The sequence below is a fragment of the Loxodonta africana genome, chromosome 2 (assembly GCF_030014295.1).
Source record: "Loxodonta africana isolate mLoxAfr1 chromosome 2, mLoxAfr1.hap2, whole genome shotgun sequence".
NCBI lineage: Eukaryota > Metazoa > Chordata > Mammalia > Proboscidea > Elephantidae > Loxodonta > Loxodonta africana.
This window is the reverse complement of record NC_087343.1, coordinates 155681532-155702661: the sequence shown is the minus strand read 5'-3', so window position 1 is coordinate 155702661 and position 21130 is coordinate 155681532. Positions and strand designations below refer to the sequence as shown.

General features: G+C 44.4%; 1 protein-coding gene across 1 annotated transcript in view; it reads left to right on the top strand.

Moving 5' to 3' along the window:
* Positions 1-18593: 18593 nt before the first annotated feature.
* Positions 18594-21130, top strand: part of FGF1 (fibroblast growth factor 1) — a 105543-nt gene continuing 103006 nt past the window's right edge. Inside the window, exon 1 of the mRNA XM_003404573.4 lies at positions 18594-18741. The gene's annotated coding sequence lies outside the window, so the exon portion shown is untranslated. The remainder of the gene's footprint in view (positions 18742-21130) is intronic.

Sequence of the window (21130 nt, the reverse complement as noted above, 5' to 3'; positions counted from 1 at the left end):
GCAAGTGCTTGTCCTTGGGCTTGCCGTGGGTACCAGCGTGGGCTGTGCTTGCAGAGGCCCTAAGAAGGTGGCCTGCGACTCGCTCTGTGACCTCCCCACTGCCCAGGTTTCCCAAGACGGGAGGCTAACCTGCTATTAGGGTGGGTGTGGTGTGTGTGATTTGCATTCAGCCTTCCTTTCAGGGCTCACTGAGCTCCATTCACACCAGAGAGAGAGCAGGAGAGCAAGGTCAAGTGTATCCAACAGCCCCCTGGTGGTTGGGGGGGGAGGGCGCGGTAAGGGCATCGCCTCCTCCTCTTAAAGGAAACTCCCTCTGGTGGTGAATGGGAACTCCCTGCCTCCTGCACCGGCTTGTCTGCAGCAGCCCTGGTAGGACAGCCTGGACACTGCCGCAGTGGCTGCTGCCCCAGAAAGAAAGCGCCCAGAGCCAAAAGCAAAGAGGTGAGCATTTCCGTTTCTCCAGGGAGCTCAGATTGCTACAGATTGCTGCTTGCCTTCATGCTTTGCTCAGTATGAAAACTCTCCCCCACCCTCCTTCTTCCTTTCCTCCTCCCTGATCTGGTTTGTGGTAGGCTTGAGTCTCTGTGATGGATGAAATGTGCCTGTATTCCCTTCTCTCATTCAGAGGCCAATTTGCTTCCAGAAAGAACTGGGTAGATCTGATTCTTAGCAGGGGAGCAGGAAGTGATTCCTACCACGTGAATTATCTCTGCCGAGATTTGAGAAGAGGTTTCCCAGGAAATCATTAGGCAAATCCCATTACAGCAGAATTAATGCTCAGTCATAAAAAGCCCTGCCTGAAATGAGAAATGAATAAAAGGATGCCAGCTGATTCTTTGCTCTTAGGCAAAAAGGAAAAAGAAAAAAACAGGAATATGCAAAGCCTCCTTGCCCTCACTCCTTTCCCTATCTCTTTTTGACTTGTCATTGCTGTTAGTTGCCATCGACTGGGTTCAGACTCATGGTAACCCCATGTGTGCAGAGTAGAACTGTTCCATAGGGTTTTCTAGACTGTGACCTGTCAAAAGCAGATTGGTAGGCCTGTCACCCAAGGTGCCTTTGAGTGGGTTCGAACCATCAATGTTTCAGCTAGTAATCAAGAGCCCTGCAAAATATTCTTAACAGATCTAAGAGCTTCTTTTTTTGGTTGGGAACAAGAGGGATAAAATCACAGCTTTGGGGAGAATTATGCTGTAAGCTGTCAAGGGACAAAGACAAGAAACAAACATTGTGTAATCTTGGTTTCCTCTTCTAAGATCTCCAAACTCCTGAGCATAGCCCATATACCTGTGCTATTAGGGATATGTATAGATGGAGCCCTGGTGGTACAGTGGTTAAGAGCTATGGCTGCTAACTAAAAGGTCAGCGGTTCAAATCCACCAGCTGCTCCTTGGAAACCCTATGGGTCAGTCCTACTCTGTCCTGTAGGGCTACTATGGGTCGGATTCGACTTGATAGCAATGGGTTTGGGTTTTTTTAATAGGTTTCACTGGAGCCCTGCTGGCGCAGTGGTTAAGAGCTCAGCTGCTAACCAAAAGGTTGGCAGTTTGAATCCACCACCTGCTCCTTGGAAACTATGGGGCAGTTCTACTCTGTCCTATAGGGTCACTATGACTCGGCATTATCACTAGGAGCCCCTGGGTAGTGCAAATGGTTAACATACTCAGTTGCAGGTAGTTCAGATTTTTACAAAATTGTTCTTAACTGTTTTAAAATTAAATGTTTATGTTCTAAGAATTTACCAATGATTAATAAAAGGGCTTTTCGACCAGTGGAGTTTTTTTCTCTTCTATCTTCTAATTCGGTAATTCTTTTTATACTTATTTCTTAATATCCATATTTTCTATGTGTTATTTAAATAGTATATATGAGCAGAAATGTCTGTAATCAATTGTTAGCTGATGAGCGATAGAAGAATAGAACGACATGGGTAATCAAGTACTATGCTTCAAATATTTGAATAATAGCCATGGATCAGCATCATAATTCTTATATTTAATCACTAAAATATGTATACCTTTAAATACTTAAAAAAAAATGCTCAGTTGCTAAGCAAAGGTTGGAGGTTTGAGTCCACCAAAAAGTGCCTCAGAAGAAAGGCCTGGTGATCTACTTCCAAAAAATCATCCATTGAAAGCCCTGTGGAGCACAGCTCTGTGCTGGTACACATGGGGCGGCATGAGTTGGAACTGACCAAATGGCAGGTGGGTTACTGGAGGTTATAGATGTCACTAACATAGGGGCGCCATGAGTTGGAACTGACCGAATGGCAGGTGGGTTACTAGAGGTTATAGATGTCACTAACATAGGGGCGCCATGAGTTGGAACCAACCGAATGGCAGGTGGGTTACTGGAGGTTATAGATGTCACTAACACAGGGGCGCCATGAGTTGGAACCGACCGAATGGCAGGTGGGTTACTGGAGGTTATAGATGTCACTATCGCTTGCACATGCATACTGTTATTCCTTGACACAGACTACCCTTTGGATATGGACTACAAATATCCATGCTAAGAAGAAGCCCACAACCTTCTAGTGGGAACAGGGTGATTACTTGAATAAGTCAGGATTCTTCTGGTGGTAGTGGACTCAAGCCCAGTTTGGACAGACTTAAGATAAAAAGAGAAACGTTTGGCTCATGTAACTGACAAGTCCAGGGCTTTGGTGTGGTGGGATCACAGTGCTCAGACAATGACACCCTGCCTTGGTCGCTCTCCATTTCTTGGTTTTGCATCTTCTGTGCTGCTCTATTCTCAGGCAGGCTTGCCTACTGTGATGGCAAAATGGCTGCCAGCAGCTCCAGGTTGATGTCCTACTGGTATAGGGCTCTAAAAGAGCAGGGACTTCCCTTTCTGGATAGTTCTAGTGGAGTCTCAATGTCACCTCTCATTGAATCAATGTGGATATTGTGCCCATCCCTGCCATAGGGGTGCAGTCATCCCTATCCAAACCGCGTGGGCAAAAAACAGTGAAGGAGTGGTTCCCTGCAGTGAAATGGATTGCATTTATATGGACTTTCTAGCCATGATCTTGTAACTCCGACCAAATGACTGGGTTAGACTATGCAAATAAGTTGCTTGTGGCCTATCAAGGGGACTGGACGGCCTGCCAATAATGCAAATAAGGTGCCTGGCTCCCTTATGGGGGTGGGACCATGCAAATAAGGTATATGAAACCCTAACAAGGGAATTGGTCAGTTTTGCCATCCCGCTAGGCTTAAAATGAACCATCCTGGAGATGGAAAGAGGGTATCTCACTACCACCAAGAAGAAGAGACAAAAGCACAGTAGTCCTTTGGAACTGTAGTCCCTGTGCTAAGAACCTCCTAGACCCAGGAGACAGAGAGAGAGAGCTTTAACCCAGAAGACAGTGCTAGATGGTGAGAAGCAGCAGCAGAAAAACAGTGGCAGCAGAACCAGGAGGGTGGTATAAGATGGCACAGTGGGCTTCCTGGCCCATGGAGCGAGGCAGCTACAGAGGGTATGCAGAACCACGGAGCTAGAAATCTGAGTGCCTTCAAGCAGGAGGAATCCTGGCAGAGTGGAGTACCTCTGGGCACCGGGCAGCAGAGCTAGGCTTGCCAACCCACAGAGCTGAGCACCTTTGGGCCGAGGCTTACTGGCAGAGTGGGGTGCCCTCGGGCACTTACTGGCAGAGCTAAAGAGCTTTGTAACACTTGCCCGAGCAGGGCAAAGGCTAAGGGACTGAGTGCCAGAGAGAGGCCTGCTTGTGGGCACAGCTGAGAAGAATCTGTCTTGCCTGAAGAACTTTATCCTGAGTCATCCCTGACTCTAAATTGTAAACTGTTACTTCCCTAATAAACTGCATAATCCTGAGTATTATCTGTGAGTTCTGTCTGTGTGACTATCGCAACAAATTATTGAGCCCAGCAGAGAAGTAGAGACTGCCATGAGGGGGACACCTGACCTCCGCCTCACAGGAATCAGCTTTGGGCTGATGCTGATAAAGATTCTCTCTCCTTCCCTTTGTGAAGTTAGATGGGGCAGTCTGGCGCTGCTGTGACACCATTTTTATAGTTGGTGCCATTTTTTTACGTTCCCCAAAGACAATCAAGGTGCTAATTCCAGGAGAAGGGGGGCTAGATGCAGGATGGCCAAGGTCAGCAATTGCCACTCGTAGCTCTTTATACAATAGTCTAGCTTCTCCAACATAACTCTTTCTTTCTTCCTTCCTCCATCTTACACACCACGAAATTTGTTAGTGACAGAAGTTCTCATTGTAAGGATAATTATTAATGGAATAGGGGATTAAAAAAGCCTATGGTAAGTCATTCCTGGAGACCTCTGATAGTGGGAAAGACATCAGAAGGCTTGGCATTGGCTCAGTCCATAGACCACCCACCATGCCCAGACCTGCCTGGGCTTTCAGTCTGCTTGTGCTTACACGGGTCTCCCTCCCCTTCCACATCATTGCCCAGTTCTGCCTCCCCTCTGCTCTGCTGATGTGAATCCATCTTGCTTTTCAAAGGCCTGCCTCCAGTGCTGGCTCCCCTCTGAGGTCTTATCTGGCCTTCCCAGCCTTTTCTGCTCTCTCACCTTTCTAAACCTCGATGGCACGTACTGTCAGTATCATAGTTTACTACTTACCTGTTCTTCAAGAACTTCATGGAAGATGCCTTCTGAAAGAGGTGATGGAAAACCTCAGTTTCGTCAGTCAGAACAAGGCCAGGGGCCTACTGCGGATCAGACCATCAATTACTCATATGCAAGTTCAAGTTGAAACTGAAGACAATTAGAACAAATCCAAGAGAGCCAAAGAATGACCTTGAATATATCCCACTTGAATTTAGAGACCATCTCAAGAATAGATTTGAGGTGTTGAATGCTAATGGCCAAAGACTAGATGAGTTGTGCAGGGACATCACACATGAAGAAAGCAAGAGGTCATTAAAAAGACAGGAGAGAAAGAAAAGACCTAAATGGATGTCGGAAAATCGAGTAGCTAAAGCAAAAGGGAAAAATGATGAAGTGAAAGAGCCGAACAGAAGATTTCAAAGGGCAGCTCCAGAAGACAAAGTAAAATATTATGATGACATGGGCAAAGACCTGGAGATAAAAAACAAAAAAGGAAGAACATGCTCTGCATTTCTCAAGCTGAAAGAACTGAAGAAAAAATTCAAGCTTCGAGTTGCAATATTGAAGGATTCTACAGGGAAAATATTAAATGACGCAAGAAGCATCAAAAAAAGATGGAAGGAATACACAGAGTCACTATACCAAAAAGAATTGGTCAATGTTCAACCATTTCAGGAGGTAACATATGATCAGGAACTGATGGTACTGAAGGAAGAAGTCCAAGCTGCACTGAAGGCGTTGGTGGAGTACCAATTGAGATGTTTCAATAAACAGATGCAGTGCTGGAAGTGCTTGCTTGTCTATGCCAAGAAATTTAGAAGACAGCAACCTAGCCAACCAACTGGAAGAGATCCATATTCATACCTATTTGCAAGAAAGGTGATCCAACCAAATGCAGAAATCATTGAACAATATCATTAATATCACATGCAAGCAAAATTTTGCTCAAGATCTTTCAAAAGCAGTTGCAGCAGTATATCGACTGGGAACTGTCAGAAATTCAAGCCAGATTTAGAAGAGAATGTGGAACCAGGGATATCATTGCTGATATCAGATGGATCCTGGCTGAAAGCAAAGAATACCAGAAAGATGCTTACCTGTGTTTTATTGACTATGCTAAGGCGTTTGACTGTGTGGATCATAACAAATTATAGATAATGTTTCAGAGAATGGGAATTCCAGAAAACTTAGTTGTGCTCATAAGAAATCTGTACATGGGTCAAGAGGCAGCCATTCGAACAGAACAAAGGGATACTGCCTGGTTTAAAGTCAAGAAAGGTGTGCATCAGGGTTGTAACCTTTCATCATACTTATTCAAATAATCCAAGAAGCTGGACTGTATGAAGAAGAACGGGGCATCAGGATTGGAGGAAGACTCATTAACAACCTGCGTTATGCAGACGACACACCCTTGCTTGCTGAAAGTGAAGAGGACTTGAAGTACTGATGAAGATCAAAGAACACAGGCTTCAGTGTGGATTACACCTCAACATAAAGAAAACAAAAAACCTCACAGCAGGACCAATAAGCAACATCATGATAAACGGAGAAAAGATTGAGGTTGCCAAGGATTTCGTTTTACTTGGATCCACAATCAGCACCCATAGAAGGAGCAATCAAGAAATGAAAAGATGCATTGCATTGGGCAACTCTGCTGCAAAAGACCTCTTTAAAGTGTTGAAAAGCAAAGATGTCACTTTGAGGACTAAGGGGCACCTGACCCAAACCCTGGTGTTTTCAATAGCCTCGTATGCATGTGAAAGCTGGACAATGAACAAGAAAGATCAAAGGAGAATTGATGCCATTGAATTGTGGTGTTGGAGAAGAATATTGAATATGCCATGGACTGCCAAAAGAACGAACAAATCTGTCTTGAAAGAAGTACAACCAGAATGCTCCTTAGAAGCAAGGATGGCAAGACTACGTCTCACACTTTGAACATGTTATCAGGAGGGATCAGTCCCTGGAGAAGGACATCATGCTTTGTAAAGTAGAGGGTCAGCGAAAAAGAGGAAGAACCTCAAGGGCGTAGATTGACACAGTGGCTGCAACAGTAGGCTCAAGCATAGCAACAATTGTGAGGACGGCACAGGGCCAGGCAGTGTTTTGTTCTGTTGTGCATAGGGTGGCTGTGAGTTGGAACCAGCTCGTTGGCACCTAACAACAACAACACTTACATGTTCTTTAAGAAACTTCATAGAGCTTAGTTTCTCTCCCAACTTGAATACACATTTAAAGTTTCATCCCCAGCTCTCTCTGTCATCTAACACAAAGTAGGTGTCCAATTAAGTACTTCCAATGACCTGATCAATAGGAAACCAAACTGAAAACCCATTGCTGTTGAGTCACTTCAACTCATAGCGAGTCTATAAGACAGAGTAGAACTGCCCCATAAAGTTTCCAAGAAGCAGCTGGTGGATTTGAGCTGCTGATCTTTTGGTTACCAGCCAAGCTCTTAACCACTGCACCACCAGAGCTCCTAATAGGAAACCAGCCTCTCTAAATAGCTTAGGGAGGCTGGCTAGATTTCTTAAGTTCCTAAATTCTGATTTTAAAAATAATATAACTATTGCAAACATTTATTGATCTCTTAATGCATACTGGAGTCTCTACAGGCATCAACTCAAGTAATCCTTACACTATGAGGCAAGTATTGCTTGTTGTTGTTAGGTGCCGTCGAGTCAGTTCTGACTCATAGCCACTCTATGTGCAACAGAAAGAAACACTGTCAGGTCCTGCATCATCCTCACAATCGTTGCTATGTTTGAGCCCATTGTTGCAGCTACTGTTTCAATCCATCTCCTTGAGAGTCTGTCTCTTTTTTGCTGATCCTCTACTTTACCAAGCATAATGTCCCTCTCCAGGGACTGATCCCTCCTGATAACATGTCCAAAGTACATGAGATGAAGTCTCACCATCCTTGCTTCTAAGGAGCATTCTGGTTGTACTTCTTCCAAGACAGATTTGTTCGTTCTTCTGGCAGTCCATGATATAGTCAATATTCTTCACTAACTCCATAATTCAAATGTATCAATTCTTTTTTTGATCTTCCTTATTCACTGTCCAGCTTTCAGATGCATATGAAGCAATTGGCTTGGGTTAGGTGCACATTATTCCTCAAGGTGACATCTTTGCTTTTTAACATAAAAAATTATGGAAAACATTGCAAAGAACGAGAATTCCAGAACATTTAATTGAGCTCATGTGGAACCTGTAAATAGACTAAGAGGCAGTTTGTTCAAACAGAACAAGGGGATACTGAGTGGTTGAAAATCAGAAAGGGTACATCAGGGTTGTATCCTTTCACCATACTTATTCAGTCTGTATGCTGAACAAATAATCCAAGAAGCTGGACTATATGAAGAAGAACGGGTCATCAGGATTGGAGGAAGACTCATTAACAACCTGCGTTAGGCAGATGATACAACCTTGTTTGCTGAAAGCGAAGAGGACTTGAAGTACTTACTGATGAAGATCAGTATGGACTACAAGTCAACATAAAGAAAACACAAATCCTCACACCTGGACCAGTAAGCAACCTCATGATAAATGGAGAAAATATTGTAGTTGTCAGGATTTCATTTTACTTGAACCCATAATCAATGCCCATGGAACCAGCAGGCAAGAAACCAAATGCTGTATCACATTGCTGCAAAAAACCTCTTTAAAATGTTAAAAAGCAAGTACCGCTACTATCCTTATTTAACAAATGTTGGAAGCTGAGACTCGGAGTATTTTATCACTTGTACTGCAGCACACACAAGGAAGTGGCAACATTGGGATTAGAACATAGGCATGCCTGCCGTTTCATTTCTCGTTCCATTCATCATGCTTATATCAGTGGAGTTTCCTGTGCTTGATTTAAAGAGCAGGGGCATGGATGATTGGTCAGAGAGCATGAGAAAGCTCAGATATTTCAGACCCCTATTCTGCTACCTGGGCTCCCAGTGCGTCTACAGATTGGATCCCCGTTAGATTCTACCCAGGGATGAGGGATCACACCCCTAGTCCCAGAGTCTAGAGGAAGGCCAGGAAGCACAAGGATTTCACAAAAGGAGTTTTCTCTGGGGCGCCGGTGGAGAGTGGGTGTTTTTAATTAAACGGGGTGAGGATGGTGTTTTGGGAAATATTGGCTGGAGGGTGGCCTTTAGGATTTAAGCTTGCCCCTCTGGCTGCTTGTCATTAGGCATGACCCTGCCCTTCCTCCTGCCTCTGACCAGCTGACCAGACAGGTAGCCCTCCCGCAGAGGGTGGTTTGCCAGATTTGGAAGGCAGCCAAATTCTAGTCTCAAAGGAAACAAAAAATCTTGAGATAAAATATGTGAGCAGTTTTTATACCATTTATGCCTCTGCATCAAGCCACTAGCCGCCTCTTGGCCAATGTGGTCCCTGTGAGTTGGTGAGCAGACCTCTCTGAACCCCTTGACTTGAGTGTATCTTGTCTCTTGGATACAGACCAATCCATTCACAGGCCTAGCATCTGCTAAAGAGCAGACCCCATGTCATTTCATTTATCCTCACAATATCCTGTGAGTGTCAGAGAGCTGGCGTTCTTACCTCCCTTTTATTGAGAATACAACTGAGGCACAGTGAGATTGAGTTGTGTCCCGGGATTATGTAGAAGGTCACAGATCACGGATGAAAGTGCTCTGAGGTCTTTAGGATCCAAGCTCGTCACTTCTCCATGAAGTTATGATGGACAGAATTAAAAAAAAAAAAATTATATGAGTTAAAGTCTTTGTGTAGACCTTTGAGAAAAAAACCACTGCTAGACCCAGAGAAATGAAACCATATATCCACACAAAAACTTGTACACTAATATTCATAGCAGCATTATTCATAATAGCTAAAGAATAAAAACAACCCAAATGGATATAGAATGATGAATGGATAAATAAAATGTGGTATCTCCATACGATGGAATATTATTTGGCAATAAAATGAACAACCATAGAGGCATGTTACAACACGGGTTAACCTTGACAGCATTATGCTAAGGAAAAGAAGACTGTATTGTATGATTTCATTTATATGAAATGGCCAGAACAAGCAAATCCATAGAGACAGAAAGTCAATTAGTGGTTGCCAGGGACTAAAACAAACAAACAAATAAAACAAACCCGTTGCCGTCAAGTCGATTCCAACTCATAGCAACCCTACAGGACAGAGTAGAACTGCCCCACAGGGTTTCCAAGGGGCGGCTGGTGGATTTGAACTGCTGACCTTTTGGTTAGCAGCTGAGCTGTTAACCACTATGTCACCAGAGCTCTGCCAGGGACTGAGGGGAGGGGGAAATGCGGAGTGACTGCTAATGGATATGGAGTTTCTTCCTGGGGGTGACAAAAATGTTCTAAAATTTGGTAGTGATGGCTGCACATCCTTGTGAATACCCTAAAACCCACTGAATTATACACTTCACATGGATGAACTATATGGTATGAGAATTATATTTCAATAAAGCTGTTTTAAAAAAAAAAACCCAAACCACTGCTAGTGAAATAATTAAGCCAGTGACAGGGCTTCAACGAAGGCTGTGGTCCCACCATGTCTCCTCTGATAAGCTTGTGTCTTGTCTCAGAGGCCACCCACACAATCGAAGGGAGAGAATACAGATGGAAAAAGATAGAACCCATAGATTTCTCCACAGAGTCTAAACCGGGAGGTTTTTTTTCTCTCTTCTGTACAGATCATGAAAAAGACTTTTTTTTAACTTTATAAATAATTTAATGATATTAATCATGCTGTGCAGCCGTCACCCATATTCATTTTAATGTTTATGGAATCAACCTTACTATTCTTCTCTATTTTCATTTCTGGGTTTTAAATCATGGTTCAAAAGGCTTTTCTCATTCTAAGATTATAAATCTCATTAACATGTTTTCCTCTAAAGTTTGTTTTCTAACATTTAAATCTCTGATTCATGTGAAAATTAACGAATAAACTGAGGATACAGGTTTTTTGTTTGTTTTGCCAATTAGCTAGTCAGTCATTAAACCAAGAGTCCTTAACCTTAAAAATGGGCTTAAAAATGGGCTTTGGGGCATCCTGGAACTTCCTGAAATTAAATGTAAAAATCGTCTGTGTTTATTTGCCTGTGTGTGTACGTATTTATTCTTCTGAGGAATAGGGTTATAGATGTTGTCAGATTTCCAGGCAGTTTCATGACTCACAGAAAAGCCATTGGGCTGTCAGTGTTTCATAACCCGGGGTCCAGGTAGACCAGCTGTGTACATTCCAGTGTACTAAGGGCAGATTCGTGCCTACAGGACAGTTGTTAAACAATTCCAGGGAGGCCGGAGTGATTGCTCCCTGGGGAAAGTTCCCATTGCTCCTTGGGGAAAGTTCCCCGCTGTCAAATTTCAAGTGAGAGCTGTACACCTTTTATTTGACGTTTCGATGAGGCAGAGAACAAGGAGTGACTCCGGCTTTTCCTGGGCCTGTAAACCTTAGTTCTGTAATCATCAGCTGGCAAACCAGGGTGCTCATAAATCGTTGTTGTTGTTAGGTGCCGTAGAGTCGGTTCCGACTCATAGCGACCCTATGCACAACAGAACGAAACACTGCCTGGTCCTGCGCCTTCCTTACAGTCGTTGTTATGCTTGAGCCCATTGTTGCAGCCACTGTGTCAATCCACCTCGTTGAGGGTCTTCCTCTTTTCCGCTGACCCTGTATTTTGCCAAGCATGATATCCTTCTCCAGAGACTGATCGCTCCTGACAACATGTGAAAAGTATATAAGATGCAGTCTTGCCATCCTTGCTTCTAAGGAGCATTCTGGTTGTACTTCTTCTAAGACAGATTTATTCATTCTTTTGGCAGTCCATGGTATATTCAATATTCTTCGCCAACACCACAATTCAAACGCGTCAACTCTTCTTCGGTCTTCTGTATTCAGTGTCCAGCCTTCACATGCATATGACGTGATTGAAAACTCCATGGCTTGAGTCAGGCACATCTTAGTCTTCAAGGTGAGATCTTTGCTCTTCAACACTTTAAAGAGGTCTTTTGCAGCAGATTTACCCAAAGCAATGTGTCACTTGATTTCTTGACTGCTGCTTCCATGGGTGTTGATTGTACATGCAAGTAAAATGAAATCCTTGACAAATTCAATCTTTTCTCTGTTTATCATGATATTGCTTATTGGTCCATTTGTGAGGATTTTTGTTTTCTTTATGTTGAGGTGCAATCCATACTGAAGGCTGTGGTCTTTGATCTTCATTAGTAAGTGCTTCAAGCCCTCTTGACTTTCAGCAAGCAAGGTTGTGTCATCTGCATAACGCAGGTTGTTAATGAGCCTTCCCCCAATCCTGATGCCCCATTCTTCTTCATATAGTCCAGCTTCTTGGATTATTTGCTCAGCATTCAGATTGAATAGATATGGTGAAAGAATACAGCCCTGACACACATCTTTCCTGACTTTAAACCATGCAGTATCCCCTTGTTCTGTCCAAACAACTGCCTCTTGATCTATGTAAAGGTTCCTCATGAACACAATTAAGTGTTGTGGAATTCCCATTCTTCGCAAAGTCATCCATAATTTTTTACGATCCACACTGTCGAATGCCTTTGCATAGTCGATAAAACATAGGCAAACCTCCTTCTGGTATTCTCTGCTTCCAGCCAGGATCCATCTGACATCAGCAAAACTTGGGGCTCTTGTGTCACAAAGAATTTGAGAAGAATTAAACCAAAAAAACCAAAGCCGTTGCCATCGAGTCAATTCTGACTCATAGCCACCCTATAATACAGAGTAGAACTGCCCCATAGAGTTCCCAAGGAGCGCCTGATGGATTTGAACTGCCGAGTTTTTTGTTAGCAGCCCTAGCAGTTAACCACTATGCCACCAGGGTTTCCTGAGAAGGATTACAGCCCAATAAATATAAGTAAGTGATAAACTGCCAATAAAGCCGTCTCTACAAAGAAAGGGCAGATCCTCATGCACTCGTTTAAAAAGCGTGTGTGCCAGGCACAGGCTAGGCCTGTGGTTCTCAAAGTGTGGTCCCTGGACCAGCAGCATCATCATCAGTTGGAAACTTGTTAGACATGCAAATTACCAGGCCTCCCTCCACAAAAACAAACCAACCCACTGCCTTCAAGTCAATTTCAACTCACAGCAACCCTATAGGACAGAGTAGAACTGCCCCACAGAGTTTCCAAGCAGAGCCTGGTAGATTCAAACTGCCGACCTTTTGGTTAGCAACCGAACTCTTAACGGCTAAGCCACCAGGGTTTCCAACCTACTGAATCAGAGTCTCTGAGGTGGGCCCAGCAATCTGCGTTTTAACAAACAGGTGATTGTGATGCATGTTCAAGTTTAAGAACCACTGGTCTAGGTGCTGGGAATATAATAGTGAAAAGACAAAGTCCTTTTTCTCCTCCTGGAGTTTACATTTCAGCGTGTGGGGGGTGAAGGTGGGCAGAAAACAAATAAGTAAACATGTAAACAACTATGATCATTTCAGACAGAAGCAAGTTTATGCGGAAAAAGGAACCAGGGGATGTGAGGGTCTGATTGGATGCAGTGGTCAGGGAAGCCTCCCTGAGGAGGTGGTCTGAGCTGAGACCTGAATGACAAGAAAGAGCCAGCCATGCAAAGATCTAGGGGCAGAATGTGCCAGGCAGAGGGAGGAGCAAATACAAAGGCCCTGGGGTAGAACCGAGCTTGGCCCATACCAGGAGCAGTGTGACTGGAGCACAGTGAGAAGGGGGAGTGTGTAGGGGATGAACTTGGAGAGGCAGGTGGTGGTAGCAAGCTTAGATTTTGTTTCTCATGCAATGGGACTGGCTTTGAGCAAATGGGGACATGACCTGATTTACCTTTTAGCAGGATCCCTCTAGAATGACTGTAGGGGATAAGGGTGGAATCAAGGAGACCAGTTAGGATATTGCAATAATTCAGGCAAGGAATACTGGTGGCTTGGATGTACTAGACCAATGTGCAAAAATCTATGATTAAGTAAAAAACAAACAAGCAACAAAGCAAGACATTATGCACAGAAAAAATTTAAGCATATACATGTGCACATACTTACACACGCACATATACACAGACACACATACATGCATGTACACACACACACATTCAGGTATATAAATATAGACTTTTTTTTCCTGAAAGCATCTACCAAACAAAAGTTAATAGTGGGAAGAAAAAGGGTAGTGAGGGTCATTTTTTATCATGTGGATGAAGTATTACTTCTATTTAAAGACAAAATATTTACAAATTAGAATTAAAAAATTGAGATAGAAGAAAACAAAATAGGCAATGGGTGATCGATATCCAAGGAGAGGAAGACCACCCCTCAGGGTTCTGACTCTTCCCCTGAGGTTGCTGGAGAGCCAGGCTGACAAATTAGGGTGAGCTCACTTCTTGGAGGAGCCCTGGGTGCTGCAAACAGTTAAGCACTCGACTGTATCCAGAAAGGTTGGCAGTTCAAACCCACCCACAGGTGCCTCAGGAGGCAGGCCTGACAATCTGCTTCCAAAAATTCACAGTCTTGAGAACCCTGTGGAGAACAGTTCTACTCTGCACATATGGTGTCACCATGAGTCGGAATCGACTCGAGGGCAACTGACAACAGAAAACATGTTCTTTGATTGCAGTGATAGCAGAGAGTGGCACCTTTTCTCTTGAGAGCTGCTGGACCTGTTTCTGTCCTGCAGTTCTGGTGATTTGTGGCTGTCAGATCGCCTTGGGCGACTAATAAAATTTCCTATCAATGTGTGCTGCATTTCCTACCTTAGGTCAGATCGCCTCCATCTTCCTGGCAGCTGGTTCCCTTAAAGCCAGGGTGCCCTTCATTTACCTGCATGATTGGGCATAAACAGAAGGAAAAGCTTTGCTGAGGGAAGAGGGTGGCAGGCAGCATCTGATTTCTCCTGTCAGCTGATTAGAATTTGTTGTGTCCCAACAAGGTCGAATGAGAGTAGAAAGAAAATGCGGTGTGTCTGGTGTGCATTTCGTATAACTATCATTTATGTAAACAGGATGAGTAAAGGGAAAATCTTAAAGCAAATATTGCAAGTCAGTCTCAAGATTCAAGGACCAGAAGCCAGGGCGTATGCTTTCTGCCTGAAGAGAAAGAACATGTATTTGTTGGGGGCCTTTTGAGCCCCGTTGATTTTATAATACTCTGCTGCTTCTTTCATGTTGGTGCAGTTAAAAAGTGGGAGTTCATGTCTGATTTTCAGAGGCACTGAGTGCAGACTAGCTAAACCCGTGGAAACACCCCATTTGGCCTTTATAGTTCTTCTACAGGCTCTCATAAGAGGTTTAGAGCCACTCTTTTTTTTTTTTTTCCGTAATAGCAATATAGCAAAGAGCTCTTTAGCAAATCAATCCCTTAGGTTGCAGAAGGAAAAATCTCAACTCCGGCACCAGCCACGACATTTTACACATTGATGACTCTGGGCAAGTTCCACACCTCTGTGGATAAACCTATGAGGCTTCTGCTAGGTCTTGTGTTGGTCCTCCAAATATGTCATTTCCTCTCTCCTCAGACCCACCCCTCCTCAGCACTAGTGGCTCACACCGTGTTTTAATCAGTGCAGAAATGCCTTTAAGAGTGGTATAGGTGCTTTGAGAGAAGATAGGGTTTCTGCCACGTATTCTGTATAGGATCTGGCATATTGTGGATGTTTAATAAGTGGCTTTGACGGCTATTGTTTTCCCTGACTCTTTCCTGGCACAGAGCTGGAGGGCAATTCTGAGGCAGGCAATCTGGAAATCCCTTCCCCCTCTAAATAACAGGGGCAGGAAGTATTAGCATCATCGTGTCTCATGACTCAAAAAGTCTGAATGCACATTATTTAAAAGATAAATCTAGATTCTTGACATGAAAGTTGAAATAAATACAGAAATTAGGGATGTTAAAATGAACATTTTTTTTAAATGTCGACTTTCAGGGAAGTGAGATTATAGTAAATACCTTAGGGAATGGAGAATTCACTATTTCTTAGTATTTGGACAGTAACATGACCCAGTACCCACTATGTAGTCAAGAAATCAATTTATCTAAGTGGCAGGGATTATATTTTCCTAAAAGCGTGAACTTTTTAAACAGTGTTTCACAACTGGACATAATAGAGAAAAAAAATAAAATAATGACGCATACTTGCATTTCCAGCTCTCAGAGTGCTTTCATGTATTTCGATACACAGGATCGTCTCGATAATCCTGAGAGCTTGATTAGGAAAGTCTTATTAAACTCCGTTAGGAAGGAGGGGATCTGGAGCTCTGACGAGCTGAGTAGCCCTGGAATGGTCAACCACAGTATGGGCAGGTGAAAGGGTGCTAACCTGGAGCAGACCTGGTTTTAGTCACAAGGAGGACTGTAACAACCCTGGGGGGACTCTGAGCCTGTACCTTCAGTATTTTTAGGGTGTTTGCTAACTTTAAAATGTATCATTCTAATTTGTATAGAAATTATTAAAACGGGAACCTAATTTGCTATGTAAACTTTCACCTTAATAAAATACTATTAAACAACAACAATAATAAAACACACAGATGGATTATAGCAGAGAAAAGATTTAAAAAAAAAAAAAAAGATCGATCCAGGAGGTCCAACATCTGATTAATAAAATTATCAGAAAGAGAATGGAGGAAGTGGAGGAGAACAAACAGCCTAAGAAATAACAGAGGAAAACATTCTCAGAACTGAGGATACAGATCTCCACTTTGGATGGGTCCACTGAGGGTCCACAATCAAATTTAGAAGACCCACCCAAGGATCTTTCAAACACCAGGGCTGGGGCTGCTGTTTTTCAATAAAGGGCCTTTTAGTACCTTTTTTTTTTTCCAACTGAAAAATGTTAAAAAAAGAGTTATCCTGCATACAACATACAGCATAATAATTCTCCAAAATTTAGAAGACAATTGTACGAAATACTTTTACCTTTCTATGAATCGTAAGGCCCTTTGGAATCTTGCAGATACTCAGGAAGATTATTATTTTTTAAAATGAATTATCAGGAACCTTTGGACGTATGAAAGCGGCAGTTCAAGGTGGTTCCAGTTAACAGAGTCTGAAGTTAACTTTTTCTGTACCTTCAAGGCCCTTTTAGGAGAGTTGCTGCTCATCCATTATCTGAGTTATGTGATGTTTGAACCTTCTAGTTCTTGGCTATAGGAAATGGGCTTTTCCAAGACTCATGCCTTCAAAAGGCACAGGGCTTCTCCTTGGGGGCTTCATGAGTTTGGATAAGAGGCTTCCACCTCCACCTCCCCTGTACCCGGCAACTGCTGAGAGGGGTCAAATCAGCAAGCGTGTTGCCATCTGACAGGTCAACCTGTACCTCTGTATCTGAATTATCATGTGGGCAGCATGTGCACACACACACATACTCTCTCTCTCACACACACTTTCTCACATTCTCTCTCACACACAACTCTCTGGCACATATATAGACACTGTCACACGTACATGCAATTCTCACACACACTTACACACACATGCTCACATATACACTCTCACACACAATTCTCTCACAAACTCACACTGTTTCACATACATACTCACACATACACACACATTCTCACACACGCACTCACACACAATTCTCTTACACACACTCACTTTCACACACACACTCACACATACATATTCGCACACACATACACACATCCTCTCACACACACACATTCTTTCTCACACACACTCACACTCTTTCACACAACACACATACACATACATACTCACACACACACCCCCCTCACACAGTTCTCTCACACACATGCTCTCACATACACACTCGCACATTCTCACACACACACACATAAACTTTCTCACACACAGTTCTCTCACATAGTCTTTCACACACACATACATACTCACACCCTCTCTCACATAGTTATCTCACACACACTCACACATGCATTCTTTCTAACACACAATTCTCACACACACTTACATTCTTTCACATACATACTCACATACACACACACACTCACACTTTCTCACACACACACAGTCTCTCACACACACACACTCACACCTCCCAGGCTCAAATGCCTGCATAAGGAGGAGGCACTCTTCATCAATTACAGGAAACTATTCATCATCTTTCCATTTGGTCTCTTCAAAGACACCTCCTGATCCATGTCCTTTCAGTCCAGTTCCATTCCCACCTTCTAGCCAAAGAGTTATTTGTACAGACAGCTCCCTCCCTCCCTGGCTCCTCCTGGCCCGTGGCCTAAAGATGATGCCCACGCTCCACTGAAGCAACCCCCAGCCCTGGAGCTGGGTTCACCTGAGCATCCACCTCACGTAGCAAGGACAGGCTGGAACACCTGCGAGGAAAGGCAGAAATATTCTCTCTGTAGCCCCTCCCTAACCTTAACCTGGATGGCCATTGCCTTGACTGTCTTTGCAAAATGCCCTTGTAAGGTTTGGCTCTGGTAAAAGCACAGACAGACAGACAGACACACACACACATAGTCTGCCACACACAGACATTGACACCCCTGGGCAGGCATGCCAGACAACAGGACAGAAAAGGACTCCCTTTCATCCAGCAGCCTTCTGATTTCAGAGGAGTCTGCTGTTTCCCTGGCAACTGAGGCCTCAAAATAAACAGGATTCTGCTCAGACGGGCCAGTAGTCCATTCAGCTCAGCCATTTGCCCCAAGACAAACCACGTTAAAACAACACTCAGGGTAGTTGCTGCCACCGTCTGCTGTCTCTGTCTCACCTCCCGCTGGCCAGCTGCTCTGCTTTCCTGGGCTTGTTGCTGGCTGTCCAGAGTTGGGGGCATTTAGAGCTCTGTGTGTGTCCCTGTGGGCGGGGCGGGTGTGGAGGCAGGTCCCTCTGCTGATAAATAAGGGTCAGCAATAGACCCAGAGGCTGACTTTCTCAGCTCACCCGCCCGCCTCCCTCCTTCCCACACCGCCTTCTGGGACTGGTAGCCGGCACTGTGGCACGGTGTCTGGATTTGGGCCAGCAACCTGATGTGCATGCCACGGCCCATCCCCTCTCCCTACACAGAGCTGCAGTAACTGAGAGGTTCAGACAGCTGGCTTGGGGCTGGCGGGGAAGCGGCCGCCGCAGCAGCAGCCCTCCGTGACAGAGGACACCACGTGGATTTTCTTTCCCCTTGGAGCGTGGAGAGAGGCACGATCCTCAGCCTACAAGCTCTGTAGCTTCAGGTAAGAATCAGGGAACCAGTTCTGGGGAACAGAGAGCAGGTTACATCTAGAGCTGAGAAGTGTGTGCGTGTGTGTGTGTCTGAGTGCAAGTATGACGTTACTTGGGGAGAAAAGATAAAAGGGAAAAGTTCGGGCAGCAAAATATTTTAAGCCGATACCACTGGAACCAGCACTCTGGAAGTGAACCCCGAGAAGCTCACCTCTGGCTGCGTTTAAGCTGTGTGCAGACTGCTCTGGGAATGGGCTTGCTGGTGGCACATGCATGTGAAAACACACGTACATTTTAGAGACGGTAACAACAATAATGCACCTGAGCTGCCCGTTATCTCTGTCCCCCCGCTGCCACCCGGTGATGACTGGGGCAGGAATGCTGTCATTTACTAAAGTGCTGGAGGTGCCCCTGTGGTTCTGCAGAAGCCAAAAGCTGTGGCCGAAGCTACAATGGCTGGCATTATCTTGCTGTGTCACACTCATGGAAATTCAGCCACCTTGAAAAGCCTACCAACTTGGCTGTTGTTGTTAGGTGCCGTCGGGCTGGCGCCGACTCATAGCAACCCTATGTGTAATAGAACGAAACCTTGCCTGGTCCTGCACCATCCTCACCATAGTAGGTATGTTTGAGCCTATTGTTGCAGCCCACTTGATAGGCACCTTAGATGTGGTCACCCTTTGGTATAAAAGTCAGGCTGAAATATAGGATGATCAGAGTGTATCAGCTCAAGGCTTTGACAGGGTGTTATTTTGATGACCCCGCTGGCCACCTGGATTACTTTGTACCGTCTCTTCTGGGTCCTTCTTTGAAAATAACTCCTCATTTCACCATTCCTCCAGATGGGTGCCAGTGGAGAAGGAGCCGCAAGGACTAACCACTGGGCACATTCCCTGGCACATATGCTATCCACACCCACGTCACTACAACATGCCAAAATTATGCAACGCTTCTAGAGAGAAATTCTTCAGGAATTCAGACCTCCAGGTGCTGGGATGGAAATTTCAGGCATTTAATCAAGTACCGTTTCTCAGAGGCCCAAAGTGAAGCCCAGCTTATCTTGCCTTTCAGGTCCAAGAGCTTACTCTAGGCCTCTGCAGAATTAAAACACTCTGTGATCTCTCTAGCTCTTTTAAGTCTACCCCACCCCGCTTTCTCCCTTCCTTCCCGCTTTGGTGACCAGTTCGTTCTTTCATTTGCTCAGGCATTTGACTGTTTATGTTTCAGCTCCACAAACACCAGTGAGATGACAGGTGCGCCTCAGCAGAGGACAAGCCAGGCTGCACCTCTGATGGCTCTGCTGAGCATGAGCTAGCTTGACAGTGGCAAGGGGCCAAAAAGAAATGGGCCTTGCTTTGGAAGTGGTGTCCAGGGAAGGGCTGGCCAGCTCTTTCCTGGGCTATTTTTCTGTGTGATGGAGTGCGGATTTCGGTAGAGACCGATTCACAGGCACAAGGTCCTTTTTCCTTTGTTTTTCTTTGTGTTGGCCGTTGAGGGCTGCAAAGGAAATGCATCTCTTGAAATTGGATGCTCTGAAGGAGTATCACCAGACCTGCTGCTTAGGTCAGCTGGCCAACGTGGGGAGACCTTCTTCTGTTCGCCCTGCCATTTTCGGTGTCAGTAAATGAATTCACGAATGGAGTACTTAATCAAAAGCAAAGTTATACACAAAACGTTAAGGGAAAAAACATTGAGTTTCTTTTAAGCTCCCTCCCAAATCTGATATGCACGTACACATGTATGGCTTGCCTGGTTCCAAAAACAATTTAAGAAAGCAGTATCTGGTGGTGGTTCAAAGGTAGAATTCTTGCTTCCGTATGGGGGACCTGAGTTCAATTCCGAGCCAATGCACCTGAAGCATGCCCACCATCCACCTGTCAGTGAAGGCTTGTGTGTTGCTATGATGCTGACCAGGTTTCAGTGGTAGTTATAGACTGGGAAGAAAAGCCTGGTGATCTACTTCCAAAAATCAGCTGATGAAAACCATATGGATCACAATGATCCGATTCCATTATGCATGGGATCACCGTGAGTTGGGAGCTGATTCTACAGGCAAGTAGCACTATGATGACAATATTTTCAGTGGAGACAGTGGGTAGACATCCACATGCCCCATCTATACCTAACAAAGGGATGTCTGATCTAGGGAGAGAAAGCATGGCCGCTCGCATTGCTGACCTGCATTTTGTGGGCCCTAAATAAACCTTTTTTTTTTTTTTTTTTTAAATAAACTGTTAAGGACCATGGAGCTGCCAGCTTTGCTGTGCTTACTGCCAGGAGCTAGGTATTGTGCACAGTGGAAGGCACACCCACTTCCACCTCATTAAGTAGACATTGCTTGACCAATGTAATACCCTGGTATTAGGCTACTGGAAAAATAATTTGTAGTCATCTGCACCA